The sequence below is a fragment of the Pelecanus crispus genome, chromosome 1, assembly GCF_030463565.1.
Source record: "Pelecanus crispus isolate bPelCri1 chromosome 1, bPelCri1.pri, whole genome shotgun sequence".
Classification (NCBI taxonomy): Eukaryota; Metazoa; Chordata; class Aves; order Pelecaniformes; family Pelecanidae; genus Pelecanus; species Pelecanus crispus.
In genome coordinates, this window is record NC_134643.1 from 25,356,806 (window position 1) to 25,374,373 (window position 17,568).

Here is a 17,568-nt window from a genome sequence, read left to right on the forward strand (position 1 = left end):
AACAAGCACAAGTGTAAATTTCTGCTGGACTGGGGTCTTTAAGTGTCACCTCCTCTCAGTAGGAAATATCACCCCACATAACACAATGTAATACAACAGCCTCTTAGTCAGAATCAGGTCTCTGGAAACTACTGCAGGGAAAATATATTCATCCAGGAGGCAATGAAGCAGATGGACAGTTTCACTGAAGTATAACTGGGTAGTATGTTCTAAGTTTCACTTATTTTACAACAGTAAAAATATGTCTAGCAAACTGTCATGGTTTAGCAGGTTCCTGGCAGGAGCCTGCTCCGGTGCAGGCTTTCCCCAGCTGCAGCTTCCTTCGGGGATCATCCACCTGCTCCGGCGTGGGGTCCTCCATGGGCTGCAGGTGGATATCTGCTCCACCGCTAACCCCCACGGGCTGCAGGGGCACAGCTGCCTCACCATGGTCCTCACCACGGGCTGCAGGGGAATCTCTGCTGCGGTGCCTGGAGCACCTCCTGCCCCTCCTTCTTCACTGATCTTGGCGTCTGCAGAGTTGTTTCACATACCAGCTGCTGTTGTGTAGTGGTTTTTTTTATCCTTTCTTAAATATGTTATCACAGAGGCACTACCACTGTTGCTGATGGGCTCAGCGTTGGTCAGCGGCAGGTTCATCTCGGAGTTGTCTGGAGGTGCCTCTGTCTGACACGGGGACAGCTTCTGGCATCTTCTCACAAAAGCCACTCCTGCAGCCTCCCTGCCACCAAAACCTTGCCACGTAAGTCCAATACAACTGCACACATCCTGGTCCATTGATTTCACATCCATTCTCTTCCACCAAAATGCTAAAACCCTAGCACCCTCTCTCTGTGAAATTTTTTTAATGATTTTGTTCAGAAGGAACTGATGGTTACATGAATGATTTTTCTTTTAACAGACACCAGCCTGACCATATAAACCTTGTATAAAGACAAATGGAAAGTTTTACCTGAATGTTTTCTGTTACACGGTGTAGTATGTATACTGCCACTGAGTAACTAACATTATGTATGTGAGTATACACAGTCATCAGATGCTCAGTGGTGAAAGCATGTGAGTAAAATATACATTACTTCTATACTGCAGTTAACAGAACTAATAAATAAAAGAATTAGACATGTAGGCATTTAAGTGGCATATTATTCTTTGAAGCAGGACCCGACGTTAAATAATATCAAGTTCATGATGTTATGCTCAGCATATGTATCACAATCCCACTGTGAAATGTGAAAATGTGAAATACTACAATGTGAAAATGTGAAATACTACAAGAAAAATATTGGAGTGGAAGTGTGGGTGAACTTATTTAAAGTTCCAGTTGTTTAAGTCTCTGTCAGTTACATAGCAATAAGTGATGCTTCAAGTTGTTGGTATAACCTTTTATAAGTAGATTTCCTCAAAAATTTATGTGGCCAAAAGAAGCACTTCATCCCCTTCAATACTTTTTTCCTCAGATCTTGTCATAAGAAATAATAAATGGAAAACTAAAGACCAAAGTTTAAATAATTCTTTCTTATTTCCTACTCCCTTCACTGTCTTTAAACCTCAGTGGTATGATAATATGTGGTAGAGGTATGAAATTTTGCTTGCTAAGATCTGAAGCAGCCTTCATGATATCTTTTCTTATTCCTCTGATATTGAGAAAGGCTAGCAATTGCTGAATTGAGGTGATATTTCATACACCTTGGCAACAAGTATCTGTCGGATTTGATTTTTTTTTTTCAATGTATCATCGGCTTTCTTGACAGTCTTTCATTCCTACAACTGAGCTGAAAAGTAAACCATTTACAAAATTTTTCATAAGTAGAAGATGGTACATGAAACTTTTTCATAAAATATAGCATAGTTGCTATCTATTGTCCACTCGCATTTTTCATGGAATGAGCCAAACCTGTGCAAGTTTAGGCCATCCATCTTGTCTCTGAAATACAGAATTCCTCACACCGAGAAACACCAGTTCTTTTGGAGGTGGTCCAGGTTGATCATACTGTGCCCTACACACAAAAATTCTCCCAGCCTAACATTTCAAAATATATTACAGGTGACATTAATTTTAGGGCATGCTGTGGCACACATGAAGGTTATTGGAATAGATACGGATGGAGATTGTAGTTCCCCAAATTGCCTTCCATTAGTATTGCTTCTTTTCTGAAAGCTATCATGTCTTCAGAGCCCACAAGACAGAGAAAGAGAAGTAGAGGGGATGCAGAGTTTATAGTAGAGGACAAAAGATGACATAATGGTTAGACACAAGAGCCTTTAGAACAGTCTGAACAATTTAGATAGACTCATGCAGAGATCAAAACAAGTGTCTTTGTATGTCAGGATTTTTCTAGAGAGGCAGTTCTCAGAGCTGTTTGTACTGTATCTCTGTAGAAAACAAAAAGACTTTGAAAAGACTTCACCTGTAGGTTTGTATTTAGAGAAGATCACTCCAAAATATAATCATGCATGCAGATATACATGACACTTGCACCAGACATATCAAGCAGCACGGTCCGTATTTGTATATTCAAACCAAAGAAAACTTCTGTAATTAATTCTCACTGACTTTTCAGAGCAATGGCTTGTTAGCATTGCCATTTGACAATCTGTCTATTAGCCTTGATATCAAGTTGAAATAAACAAAACAAAATAGTATAACCAACAACAAAGCAAGAAGGCAGCTTGCCTGGATGTTAAACCTTTATGCAGTGAACTACAATGCTTGTATTAATCAGCTTGAATGACATCATACTTGGGAGTTGGAGATGATGATGGGTCGGGTTTTTTTTCATTCCTTCTTTGTTCTGGAGAAATGACCTCCCTTTTTTCAAACATAGATTATTTTGTCAGCTACAAGAATAATACAGAAATCTGACACACCTACCTTTAGCGAGCATATTCTTAAGTTTGTTCAAAGCCAGACTATAAATTAACAACTATGTAAAATATTGGCCTTATTCTGTACCACAGCCACTTTGGTGCCCTGCATCTGATACACTATTGAGGCACAAGCTGCACCATGGGGAACAGAAAGAGAAACCTCATCAATCTCAGCAAATCTAATCCAGTGGTATAACACTGTTTCCGAATTACTCCAACAGCAAGCTGATTAACGCACACTCTAAGCAGCAAAAGTTACAGTCCTTGTCACTCCCATCATCTGCCAGGTACTGCTTCCCTGTTAAGTGCATGCTTGACAATGTTAGGTAACTCCAGTTTCAGACCAAAAAGACGTCTTCATATCTCATGATCAGGACATACAGGGACTATGTAGGCCCACCATGCCTCCAGCTCTTATGGAATTAATGAATTTGGTTCATCTTGCCTCAGCTTCTTATTACACTAACTTGCATTCTCTCCCATGCCTGAAAGTGCTCTCATTCATACTTCATACTCAATTGCTCTGAACCCTTGGAGATCCTGTACAGTCTTCTGCTTACAATTTTGCATATTATACTAATCAGCCACCTCAGGCTGACACAATTAGGCTTAATTAGTTGAAATATTTATGTCTAAACCTCCATCTCCAAAGAGATTTTATTTTGGATTGTAAAACTACAGTAGTAGTAGCTGTATGGGCCAAATCCATCTGCAACACCACATCAGCCAGACTCGAGTCCTGACTCTTACATTTCAGTAAGGTTTTACCTCTTGGTAGATGAACCAATGAAGATGAGGAGAAATTGCTGCATTCTCAAGTGACAGCCCAGTTCACCTTTTAAGTGTTGGCCCCAAATGTTCATTTCGTTTTCTGCCAAAGGTTAGCTGCAGAAAATCTACTTACATCTTCCTCTCCAAGTTCTTGATGAGCCTGGCTGGAACAGCATTCTCATCTGCTTTCAGAGGAAAAATCAAGCCAACAATTCACAATATCTTTGCTTTTCCTCTGAAGCAAGGAAGAGTACTTCTCCTATAAGTCTGTCTAAGACTGAAACAACCTGAGAAAACACAATGAAAAGATGCATGCTCTACTAACTTACTAGAAAGTCCCTAAAATGGAAGAGTTGAAAAGCTGAACTGAAATTCAGCAAAAGCCTTATCCTATAGCCCAAATAGTGGAGAAAAGAATTAATAAGATGAGAAAAAGAGAACAATTAGTTGCCTCCTCAGGCCTGGTCAGTCTCTGCTACCCATACTTTGTGGGTAGATTTTTGAATCAAGTTCTTTTTATCATCCCAGTGCAGCTGTCATCACACATCAGCAATGAGGGCATTGCTTCCTCACAGGGCCCATGATGCAGCTTTTGCTTATAGACTGCTCTTAGACACCTGATTTTCTAGGTTTTTTTAATCACTTCTGCAATGGCTGGCTGTACACCTGCAATAAGGAAGCCCACAGCTTGTGCAGGCCAATAACTGCATCTGTGACAAACAACTTCTTGTGCCTCCTGAGCCCATTTTGACTCCTTTTCACCCCAAATCTTTCTCTGGTTTTGTGCCCTTATTGATCACCTGAGCTGAAATCCTTTTGAAAATTTCTTTGCCCATTCATCTGCTTAGTCTGTTTTTTGTAACATCACCTCCCATTAAGGGAGAATATGAATGGAAAAATAAAAATACCATGACATTTAGATCTGCAAAACTTTGAGATCTGTCATTTTTCAGCACTATTCTTCCCATCACGGGTATGAGTCCCCTTTCAGCTTTCCCAGGATAGTCCCACTGCTTCCCTCTAACAAAGACCTCTCCTTTAGTCTTGATAAGCCTAATTTGCTCTGCGGCTACTTTGAAGGGGTTTCAAAGATTTGCAGGACTTTAAAACATGAGCTGTAGCTGTGCAGAACTTTTTCCTGCTGGGCTACAGAGGTTCCCTTGACAGTCATGTTTCCTGGATGTTTTGAATACTTGTTTCTAATCCTGTCTTTTAAACCCAGCTGTGTTTCACAAGGCTCACCAGGGAAATTCTCTACTCATAGGATCTTCTCAGGTTTTCACTTCAATTAAGCTAACTGTCAGCAATTTAAATTCCCTCTTTAATTGAAAGTGCAAATGTTTTGTAAGAAAATCATTCAAAAATTTAAAACAAACCTTCTAGTGACAAAAAAATTTCTAAAGAAACACTAAGCACCTGAAGCAGAGATTGAAATCTAGTGCTGACAAAACATTCTTTTAAGTCAAATGTTGTATATGTATTTATACCAACCCTACCTCTCCTTTTTTTCTACAAGAGTTTATTTCAAATGTCACATCTCCCTCTCTCAGAGGTCTATTAATAGTCCATACTTCATTCACCTGTGAGTGCATTTGTCCAGGCTCTTGCCCCTTGCTGTGCTCACCTCTATCACTTCTCACTGCCACAATTCCATGATTTTAATGAGCTCCTGACAGTCTTGGAAGCTGCCTTGCTTAAGGAGAACCACTAAATCTTTTTACACCTCACTCAGGAGCTGGGGTTTTTTTTGTGTGTGTTTGTTTATTTGCTTTTGCACAGGGCTGTATGATGGCTCATCTTCTTGCATTGTGTTTGTGCCCACCTTATCCTCTCTTAAATTCAGAAACATGTGGGCCTTGGAGATCTGCTGCTACCAAATCTGAATGTCATGGTCTCTGGGGTTATACACTGCAAAGCACATTGCATGTTCAGTAGCCTACATAGTTTAATGAGCATGCTGCTTGGGAGGTAGCAGGAAAAATGCTGCAGATGCCAGGTGACACAAAAAGATCAATGACAGGTCAGGAGAAAGCAAGAGAAGTAGGTTAAAATGCAGATGCCCTGTGGCTCTTAGAAGAATCATGATGGTGGATGTTTACTGCTGACCTAGAAGAACAGGTGAATAAAGAGGTGGAAGAGATACAGAGAATGCAAAATTACTTAGGCTAATTGAGTCTAACTAGGCAAATATCAGAAGGATTTAATACAGCTAAGAAAATGGAAAACAATAGCAAAAGAATCTCAGTGAAGACAAATGCAAATAATGTACAGAGGAGAAAAATGTGAACTAATCATACATAGACATAGGTTTTGAATTCAAACACTCAGAAGATGCTTTCTGTTAGCTCATTTGTATGCTGCAATAAGTATATGTACACATATGAAAGGCTGTATTAAGAAAATAATTCATTGTAATATTCTAAACAAACAGGAATACCATGCTGAGGTATTTCTTTTTTTGTCTAAAGGTTGCAGCCATAATCTAGAAAGCACCAAAAACATAAAAGCAAGAAAAGAGTCATATTGGAGAACAGGTGCAAGAACTAACTAGTAGCTGCAAGAGGAGAATGGCTGGATGCTTACGGGCACATATTCTTACCAACCTCACCACATAACACAAAGATGAATTGCAAGACACAGACTGATGACTGGACCGAGGAATGCTGAATTCAGTAGTGTGGAAATAAGGAGCCAATGACAATAGCAGATTTCATCATATCTGAAAATGAGACATGGAGGGTTAGGTCCACAACTTGGGTATCTATATGCACAGTCTGCCCATCTGCTATAGACACATGGCTAAACACCATCCCACTGGGGACAAAAGTTTGGGACTTGGTAATTTGTGTTGCCCAAAGAGGAACATGGGTTTCTTGAAGGCTGATTAAAGCACCAGTGAAGAGCAGGTTTGATTCTACCTTGAGTATCCCAGACTGTTTTCTGGTGATTTCATATCTTCACTCTCCCGCTTACCTTGCCTAAATTTGGAATTTAAGCCTAATGGAAGAATAAAAGGAACTTTCATTCCTGATTTTGTCTTACTTGGATGATGTTGTATCTTCTTATATTTGTATGAGTGATTTTTTTCCCTATGGAAATTTAAACAAACATTCTTTTGCCAACCCTTTTGAAAGTCTGGGGTAAAAAAAGTTAAAAAATTAAAAAAAGTCTTTTAGTGAGTGATCATTGTTTCCAGACCCTTTAGTAAGAAAGGTCTTTTTATTATTTTTTATTATTTTATTATTATTTTTTTTGTTTCCGTTGCATTGCGCTGTAGAAAGTTCCTTCAGGGGCAGTCACCTGCCTTCCAAGATACAGTACCTAACAGTGCACCTATATACAGAGGTGCAAATCAATCTCATAAGAGCCATATCAGCTTTTGCATTATAGGCTGGCCCGCCTGTACCTTAACACCTGTTTGTTTTCTACAGCACAGTGAAGGAGACAATGAGGAGAAAAGGATAATTCCAAAACCATTTTTGTAATGTCTATTGGGGGACATTTTTGTACAATGTATATTTGTTCTAGGCCCAGTTAGCACTTTGCTTGAAAATATTCAGATTTCTAGCACTATTTGATCTATATTTATGTAGTAGAAACCTTACCATAAATTTTAGGTAGTCTGATCACCTATTTAGTATTTTAGGCTGAATGGCCACCTTCTGTAATGAAATTTTGCAAAGCATGAAGAATACATCTATTCTACACTTGGATTCTGAAGCACATGCACTAGATATATTAAAAAAGGATTAGAAAGCCAAACACGTGAAAGATGGGAAATGGCCACGCTTGTATGAACTATTCAATGTTTACATAATAAAAAACACTCTTTGGTATCTGTGAAACATTTAGATTCAGTGAAGAAAAGCCCCTGAGCATACTAATTCTCTCTTTGCAGTAGTATGCAGTAAATACCCAAGGGGTCATAAACTAAATGACTAAACATGAAACAAATATCAAGCACTATTTCATTAAGTAGCTACCATCTACTCTGTGCACTGAATAAGGCTGAAAAGAATGGTGAAGGATAATGTAATTTAAGACTGTCATGGTTGAAGCTGGCCAAGAGACAGACTTTAAAATAACAAAATAACTTCTCGTTTTTAAAATATTTGAATTTTCAGAATTCCAATGAATAAGAAAATCTAAGATGCAAGAAAAGCATTTAATGTTAAAGCTTTAAAGACATATGGAAATTCATTGATCCCAAGAGAGATGCCAAGGTGACCCCTGGAAGCCTCAGCACTGGGAGCTGGAGCTGTTAGACTCTTGTTTACATAGCAGAGATACTCCTACACCCTCCCATTTAAACTAAAGCTTTTGCTGGTGGGGGCTCAGGGTACCCTGAAGAAGAGACACGGGACCCCTGATACTGCAATGAAGAAATGAGGAAATGACAGATATGAGATGACCTGGGCATGTAGGCACTGAGACAAGCTGTACAGCTGGCCAGTCGCAGATTTTTCTGATGTTTGATCCCAGGCTTCATGAGTCTGTCTGTGAAGAGGGCAGGAAACCTTTCTGACTGCATTTTGACTTAATTTCATTCAGTCTGATAGGGCTCTACAAACCATCTTGGTCTTGAAGGATCGGCAGCTTCTGACATTATCTCGTTAATTATATCCTGGAAAATTACCAACCCTCTGTAATCATATTGCATGTGCACCTAGGGATCATTGTACAGACACCCCCAAAGGCATTTTCTAAATCCTGAGCACTTAATCTCGATGATCTTTTTACAGTGACTTTAGATATTTTTGTATGTTTACATGTATGTGTGTGCTTCTAGTTTCCTTTAAAAAAAAACCCAAAACAAAGCAACAACAACAACTAACAAAGAAAAAACAGAAAAGACTCCACAACATAGGCCACAGGAAAATTTGTGGAGCTGCAGGTCCCTTCCCAGGCTCTGGGATGTCATGTTCTTTAGTGACCACAGGTTCCTCCCAACCTGTCCCCAGCAGAGACCTCTTCTGCGATCCTTTCAACCTGTTCCTGTACAGCCATGTTCCCTCTTTTCCCTCCCATCATTCCAGTTATGGTCCCTTCCCCCATCCAGTCATAGCCTGCACCCCCTGAGCAGTTAATCTGAGCTCAGCTCCTCCTCCCTGCAACACTACCTCCCCTTTGAACATACCCACACTCTTGTGTCTCCTTTCCCCATTGTTACTGGGCCCCCAGCTCCCAGCTGCTTGCCCAGGCAGGTAACTGACTTCTGTGCCATGGTAAAAAGCAGTAACAGTGCTAGTTACTTAGAGAGTTAATGTCCTGACCAAAATGCAAGCAGAGATCCAGCTCCTTCTTTGGAAGGACTCTGTTTTTCTCTGGTAGTAATTTACCTGTTCTTACATTAAAGCCTTCTCATAAATCATCACTTAAAAATATAGCAGATCACTAAAACAGCAATAAGTTTTATCCTCAAACTAATGAGCAAGTCATATGAGCAGTTGATACAACGTTTTGAGAAAAACAAGATATGAAAGAGTGAGTGTTGGATAGCCAGAATGTGGAAATGAACATTTTGCTGCTACCAAGACTGTTATGGGATTTTTAACTAGCACGCACTTTGGGTCCCAGTGTTCAGTATGTATTCAGAAAGGGTTGTCTCCAGCAGCGGAGCTTTACCTACCGCCTCGCTGGGGTATTATTTGTTCAACAGAGACCAAGAGTACGCTGAATGCCAGCCACTGGCTCCTGAGGAACAGCAGTTTTCTTTGGACTTCTTCCAGTCACATCACAACCCCAGCTATTCTTCATTTACACTACATGCTGAGATTGCAGCTTAGGGCTGAATCATTAGTGTACAAGCAATTTTATCAACTTGAGGTTTTATGAGCCTGGATAAAGATCCAGACTAATGTCTGGATAAAGCTAATGGCAGAATCCCCTACACAACCTGCATTTTCAGAAAATCCTGAGGAGGTTACTATTTGTGCCCTTGCTATCTCTGTCTACATGGCCAGATGGCTGAAGCTACAATAATAACTCCTTTAGCCAAGAAGTGATTATTTTACATTTCCATTATTGTAAATGGTACTCTTCTATCCACCACTTCATGAATCCAAGACCGCAAACCAAGCTTTTCTGAACAAGAACTTATTGCTGCTTGGGGTGTAGAGGCTTACTTTTTTTGTAATAGAATTAAGCTATTTAAGGCACAGCCTAAAAATTATTTTAAAAATGGGTTTAGCTAAAAATAGGGTGGTTTTTTTTTTCTTTTTAACCATAAAGGCAAGTTTATTTTTGTTGCTCAAAATATGGTTGAAAGATACTTTTTTATTGAATTTCAACAGTTACTTAAATTATATTTGGTTAGTCTTGCATTGGTTTCTTGTCATGTCTATGCAGGTCAAAATGCCTTCTTGCACACCAAGGTTTCATTCACACTGACATATTAGACTTCAATACAAGATGTTACAATCAGGTAATGATTTCAACTGAAAGACAGAATTTAGGAATCTCTGCAGCACAACAGCTCCTGCAGCTGTTAGTTTCAATGTGACAACTCCCATTACCTTTCAGTGCAAGGTCAGTTACATGGTCATTAACTATCTTTAGCATGTCACAGAATTTTAACTGGAGCACAGCAGTGGTGCCCAGCCATGGTCCTGGCAAGCCTGGAGTGGGACTAGAGCCAAAGCTGGGACATGACATGCTGAAGAACTGGACTAGCCAAAGATCCTTCCAATGCAAGGTCTGGATCGTAGGTGAACTTCTGAGCCAAGCCAAGAAGCAAGAAGATGAGTCACACTGAAGAACAAGGCAGGAGCATGCTCCAAAGCTGCATCGAACACTGTGAAATTAAGGAAACTAGGGAGGTTTTGAGTTCCAGGGAAGAAGGGTATCCTGGAAGAACACCAGGACTAGGAATAAAAAATTAGGCTTTTGCAAACAGTAAAAATTCTCAGAAGAAATTGCCAAAACTGAGAAACTAGACTCTGGAAGGTTATCCAGGCAGGCAGCCTTTTGTCCTTGTGTCATCAGAGGCCATTTAATATCTGAAGCATTTGTGTGAAACCAAATGTATTGCTTCGTGTTCCTTTATTTACACACAACATGGTTGGTTGTGTGAGCTGATCACTGGCAGGTAACAGCTGACCTACAGAGTTAACTAAATCTGATAAAGATATAATTAGGCATGTAGCATTCTAGCACCCAAGCAACATGAATGAAAAACTCATTACTCAGTATCTTACTTAATACTCTTTCACCCAATTTTACTATGCAGAATTTTTCAGCATCAGTTTCAGAGAGCAATAAACAGCTGAGATAGCCATTACACCAGTGACACCAGGAGCTAGACATGATCTATAGCCCACGGAGAGTGACAAACACCTCCACATCCGACCTCTTTAATTTAAATACTGAGTGTATAAATGTAGATTAAATGAATCTGAGTTTCAGACTGCTCACAAGATAGTGACAAATGAGGACAGGTTTAAGGAGGTGTCATCTCTGATATTGGCTAACACTGTCTGGTGGTTGCTTGTGAAGATTTGTACTGCCTGTGTCCAGAGTTCAGTTTTTACAGTCCAGCTGGCAGTTGTTCTGTCAACAGATTTTCCTCTAATATGCATAGCATTTTTTCCCGTTAATTAAAATTTCACATTTATTTTACCTTCTAATGAAGGCAATGATCTTTTTATTCAAATGCTTGACAAGCACTAATATAAAATAAACATGATTTCTTGTAATATTTTGGAACCATGTTTTTTGAATGTCCAGCTATCTTGTAGTTTCTTGAACTGTTTAAAAACTCATCATGTTAGAGTATGTGAGAACAACTGGATTTCTCTGCCTGGATAACGCTTGTAGGAGATTATGCAGATTCTTCTTATGTTTGTTCTATTTGCATCCCAAGACATTTTGAAGTCTTTATCACAGAGATGCTTATTTCCATTTTTCTTATATTAGTCTCAGATTCTTTTATGATTAATGTCTTGCTCTAACACTGATTAATGAAAAATGTAGATCTTCTAAAATAATAAGCCACTAAAAATGATAAATCATGTTGTTTTCATAATATCAAAGTTTAGAGCAGCTGGTATTGAATTTGCAGGAGTAATCCTCTCATGTGCTTAGTGTTTAAACTTTTGTTAAATTCATTGGGACTTGTTAAAACTAAACATCTAGTTGGAGCTACTGAGTAGCTATACCTCTTGTACAAAAAAAAATGAAATGACAGTGAAATTTCAAAGTGAGAAACAGTATAACACAGTCGCAAAACAGCAATTTGAGTATCCTTGAGTCTGTCCAATCTTAAGACTCTAATAATGCTTTTTAAATCATAGAATCATAGAATCATAGAATCATAGAATCATAGAATCATAGAATCACAGAATGGTTTGGATTGGAAGGGACCTTTAGAGGTCATCTAGCCCAACCCCCCTGCAGTGAGCAGGGACAGCTTTAACCAGATCAGGTTGCTCAGACCCCATCCAACCTGACCTTGAATGTTTCCAGGGATGGGGCCTCTACCACCTCTCTGGGCAACCTGTTCCAGCACTTGACCACCCTCATTGTAAAAGATATCTTCCTTATATCTAGTCTGAATCTACCCTCTTTTAGTTTGAAACCATTACCCATTGTCCTGTCGCTCCAGGTCCTGCTAAAAAGTCTATCCCCATCTTTCTTATAAGCCCTCTTTAAGTATTGAAAGGCTGCAATAAGGTCTCCCCAGAGCCTTCTCTTCTCCAAGCTAAACAACCCCAGCCTGTCTTCATAGGAGAGCGGCTCCATCCCTCTGATCATTGTTGTGGCCCTCCTCTGGACCCACTCCAACAGGTCCATGACTTTCCTGTGATGAGGGCTCCAGAGCTGGACGCAGTGCTCCAGGTGGGGTCTCATGACAGCAGAGTAGAGGGGCAGAATCACCTCCCTTGACCTGCTGGCCATGCTTCTTTTGATGCAGCCCAGGATACGGTTGGCTTTCTGGGCTGCAATCGCACATTGCTGGCTCCTGTCCAGTTTTTCCTCCACCAGTACCCCAAAGTCCTTCTCCGCAACGCTGCTCTCAATCCCTTCCTCCTCCAGCCTGTACTGATATTGAGGATTGCCCCAACCCAGGTGCAGGACCTTGCACTTGGTCTTGTTGAATCTCATGAAGTTCCTGAAATTACCATATTTTGTTATGATTATTTAATGTTATATGTTAACAATTTATATTTATTTTCTTTTATAATGTAGGTAGGTTCCGCTGCCCAATGAAATGTGCTGCCCAATGAAATGACTGGTACGTAACCTGGTGCCAGTCCAGTGCTGGTACCAGAACCATTTTGGAAGCCAGGCTGGGACTGCTTCCGTTTCAATGCAGCTCATCACTGGAGCAAGTTCATTTTTTGTTTTATCTTTTCTTTTCAGCACAAATTTTCCCTCAGATGATGAGAATAGCATGGAATGGTAATAAGAGTCTGATCAATATCTCAGTGCAATACCTCAAAGGCCTTATCCTAGTGAGGAAAAGCCTCAGAATGAAACATCCTAATAAAAACCTTTTTAATCCCTCAAAAATAACAAGTACAAAACCCTGACAAAAGCACTCTTTGGTGGAAACACTATAACTGAGAGCAGGTATTTCTGAACATCAGCTAATAACTTTTCTTCAGATATGTCATTACATTTTCCCTAGAAATTGCCCAGTTCCTTTGGATCTTTTCCAGTCCTTTTTGACATACAGTGTAAGCAGTACAAAGCAGGTTTTATAGCACAGTAGTGGAGGAAATATCTGCTGATACTGGCTGGTTGAATGCCACAAAGAGGCAGACAGAAAGACTCTTTGAAATGAAATCTTCAGATTTAATTTGCAATTTTTCATGCATACATTTTCAGTTTTCAAGATTGTTTGTACAAAGGGACAAGGTCCAGGAGATGTGTATAAATAACAATTTGCAAAGATTTTCCAATTAGAAATGGTCACCTAGTAACACTGAATGTATCTAATGACTTGAGATCAGAGTAGGGCAGAGGAAGTTGGCAAAAGCAGGGATGGATGCAGTCACAAACTGAAGAGGAGAGATGAAAAGCCAAATAGCTACTGCTTGGGAGAGGGAGGAAGAACTATTACTCTCTGTGGTCCTACAAGAAATCCAAGTCTTGAATTTGGAAAAGCAAACAAAAGTTTCTCTGAGGAGGGCAACTGCTGGGAAAGGATGAAATGTTCAATATCAGCAGCTAAGGTCAGTTAAAGGTAAGGGTTCATTACAGCCAATGAGATGAGGAAATAAAGGATTAATATTGAATATTTCAACTGGTTATTCATGTGACCATATAAAAGTCTACCATGGCACAAAGTCCAGTTACTACCTCTGTCCCTGACTTCCTGATCGGTCTTGGTCAAGATATATTTTTATTCCCTCTATGCCATCAGTGCACATGTAGCCCTTATTCAAATTAAAGCATATGTGACTGATATGGGAGAGGAGTATTGCTGTTCGGTATGGATAGGTTTTGGACTTAATAACATTTTGAAAAATTGGGCTTTAAGTGAGATGTAGCTGACCATTGTCTATACCAAAAAAAGGGAAGGAGTTATGGCTAGAGTACTGCTAATTGAAATCACAAAGGAAAAATTGGTCAGGTAGAGTAAGCACTGCTGCTCACCTCCTGCATGTGAGGACAAAGTTTACAAAAGATTACAACAACAAATATCAGGGCTGAAGACTATCAGAAAGCTAGATGAATCTGCATTTCCTTGTTTGTCCTTATCACATCACCTGAATTTAAATTCCAAAAGAAGATCTTAAAGATAAGTTAGACATACCTCTTCCAGAATTTGCATAGATTTAGCCATCCTCCTCACGGGTTGGATGGTTTGGTTAGTGTTTGAAATCTCTTCCAGACCTCTTTTCTAAAGACTCTGATTTTTGTTTATGGTGTACAAATGCTGAGGAAAACACACACCCAAACCCATTAGAGTCCTCAATAAAGAGAAAAATTCATCGGCAGCCACAGGTGTATGACAGTGTGATGTCTTCTACTCCAGAATATATACTTCACAACAAAGGAGCCTCTCTCACAAACAGCACCATGGAGTGACACCCAGCCCATGGAACTGCATTCAGAATGAGCAGGGGTCCTGATGAGGTGAATGCAAGCACATCCAATGTAAAACAAGAGTGAAGATCAAGTCTCATAGGTATGTCACAATGTAAATGAGTCCTGATGGAAGATGGAATTGACGGCTCTGAAAATCTTCAGTCAGGGAGAGCAGTGAGTTAGCTACCCTATCATGCCAAGAAGCTCAAGACTTCAGAACAGTCCAATAACCTCCACAGTCATTTTTATTTTGAAAAACATAATAAAAACATGTACTTAGTTGTCACAGATATTTATGTTGGGTGGTAAGAGAGAGCACACATGGCAAACACTTCTGCTGCTCAAGGCTTGTCTGTGCACAATAAATCACAAAATACCTTGGGTTTTTTAGTGCAAAAAGTATATATGGACCTCATATTACAAAATCCAAATATTCCTACTCAATCTCTTACTCCAGTTAATGAAATAGCCCCAAATTTAGATAATCCATTTGTAGGAAATATTTACCTTATACAGTGTTTCAGGTAATAGTTCTTTGTTCATTTAAGAATAATTTTCTAGGAGAATTTTAGCAAAATAGCAGTTCATTACTTGCAAATAAGTTACCAAATATGTGGTGGTACAAACACTCTGTTCGGAAGACCATAGCTGACTTACTTCAAAAACACCATTTAGAAATGTCATTTGACTATCTTTGATCAGAACAAACACAAGAACTGAATGAAAAAAAAAACCCCACAAACAGTGCAGAACTGCTGGATCTCAGTGGCAGAATGCCTTGCAAAAGGAATTTGGATGAGAAATTACAGAGTCAGATAAAAAACTGGTGAAGTGTACTGTGAGGAGAGTGGTGGAATGAGTAACATACCTGGAAGGAAGTTAGAAGATATGATGATGAATATGAAAGTACAGGGTAAAAAAAAAAAAGCATAAAAAATTATGCATAAAAACATTAGTGAAAAGAAAGATTCATGGGAACTAGAAACAAAACCACCTTCTCTGTTGGAAAGTTCCTTCCAGTTCCTTTATACTAGGACTTAAAGACCTTGCTGCAGGTATGAGTAACAGAGCCAAACCTTTCCTAGCCCTCTCAAACTCATTGTTAACACAGCAAGGTGTATTAAATGAAACTGATAGTCTGAACAATGTTCTTTATATAATCGTCAGCCATTCAAACTAGCAGCATAAATGATGCCACATCACTACTCACATAACCCCATTAATAAACTCCAGGATGCTCAGAGGAAAGCCAAAAGGAATAACTTGTGATTAACTGATAAATCTTGAACTGGTTTGCACATGGGATTTGCCTTCTAACTACAAATAGGAAGCACATTTACAGAAATAATAGTGTGTTACAGGTATTTCACACATATGCACAAAGGAGCAGGGTACATTTGCTAAACAAACTCTTGCTATCCAGCTGTAGAAGTGATGAAAATGAGATCTGTAAGTCTGGACTTCTTTATTCCAGGCTGGAAGATAAGAGACAAGATGTTAAGAAAGCAGGAAGGATTCCTGTTTTGCAAGCTGACAGGCATCAGTATCAAACACTATTGCATGAATCCGTTTTTACTGATCTAATGTATTTTTAATTACACCTGCAATAATTTCACGGTCCATTAGTTATATGTCTTCCAATCTGCCAAAAACTGAATGTGGGTCAAAACTTAGCATTGGGAATGTGAGAAAAATATGACAGCAAGAATTACAGAAATTTTGTCTCAGTAGTCTGAACATCACTTTCTGTGATTTTGAGATGTTTCTACTTTTCCTGTCCATACCAAAGGACAACAGACAAACAGGAGGTGAAGGTAGAAGTTTGCAGTTTTAAAGTTCCCTCTTTGCATTCTGCAGAATCCCTCAGAGAAAATCTGAATGCTGCCCTCCAGATTGGTAGAGCTAGGATTCACAGCTTTGAAGATGGTGTCTTTTTAATGGATTTGAATTCCACTGGACATAAAGAAATAGTGTCTACTTCTGCTCTGGCCAAGTCACCCCCTAGTACCCCTTACTATGGTTTCTGCAGAACTGTCCTCCTTGGATTAGGTCCTACCCACTGGAGGAAAGGAGTATCTACAGCAAATCCAGGCAACACAGAGTCCGTCATGAGTTTTTCAGTAGGGCTGCTGATGGAGGAAAGAATATGAAGGCATTTGTTTCACTTCTCAGATCCTCCAGTTTGAGAGTCTCTGGTTGAATTGGATGAGGTGGGAACTGAAGAGAAGGAAAAGGTAAAATAACAGGAAAGCCAGCAGACCTTTCAGTGCTCTTTGATGGTGATAACACAGAGCTAGAGCTGGGAATGAATCTTTATGACCAAGGTAAATTAATGAACATGGGAGGAGAAGGCTAATGCAAAAGGCAGGGAAGCCTCTTTGTTTCTCTCTCAGCAGGCTGCCAGCCAAACTGATAAACAACAACATGTACAAACCAGAATGTTCCAGGGAGTATTGCATTTCACCCCCATCCTTCTACAGGGCCTCCTAAGCCTTTGAAGCAAAGAAGAAATCATTCCCCTTGCATTTTCAAATTCTGAGCCATCAGAACTGCAGAGGAAGGCATTTAGTTAAAGATGGTGCTCCACATCCTTGGAACCATGATTATTTCAGCTGCAAATTGAGGACAGAATTATGTGTTGATTCATTAAGCTCTTTTCCTTGCAGAATTTGAACTGCATCGGTTCTGTGGAAGAAGCTCACATACAGTTTACACCAGCTGTTCAGCAGGGTCCTTTCAAAATTCTCCGCTACATACTCCATAAATATATATGTGTGTATATATATATGCACACACACCTACAGGATTTTCCTGCCACCCTCTCACTTGCACCCCAGGAATCTGTAGGGGCTTTAAAGAAGCTTTGCAGCAGCCTGCTACTGCCACTTTGCTACA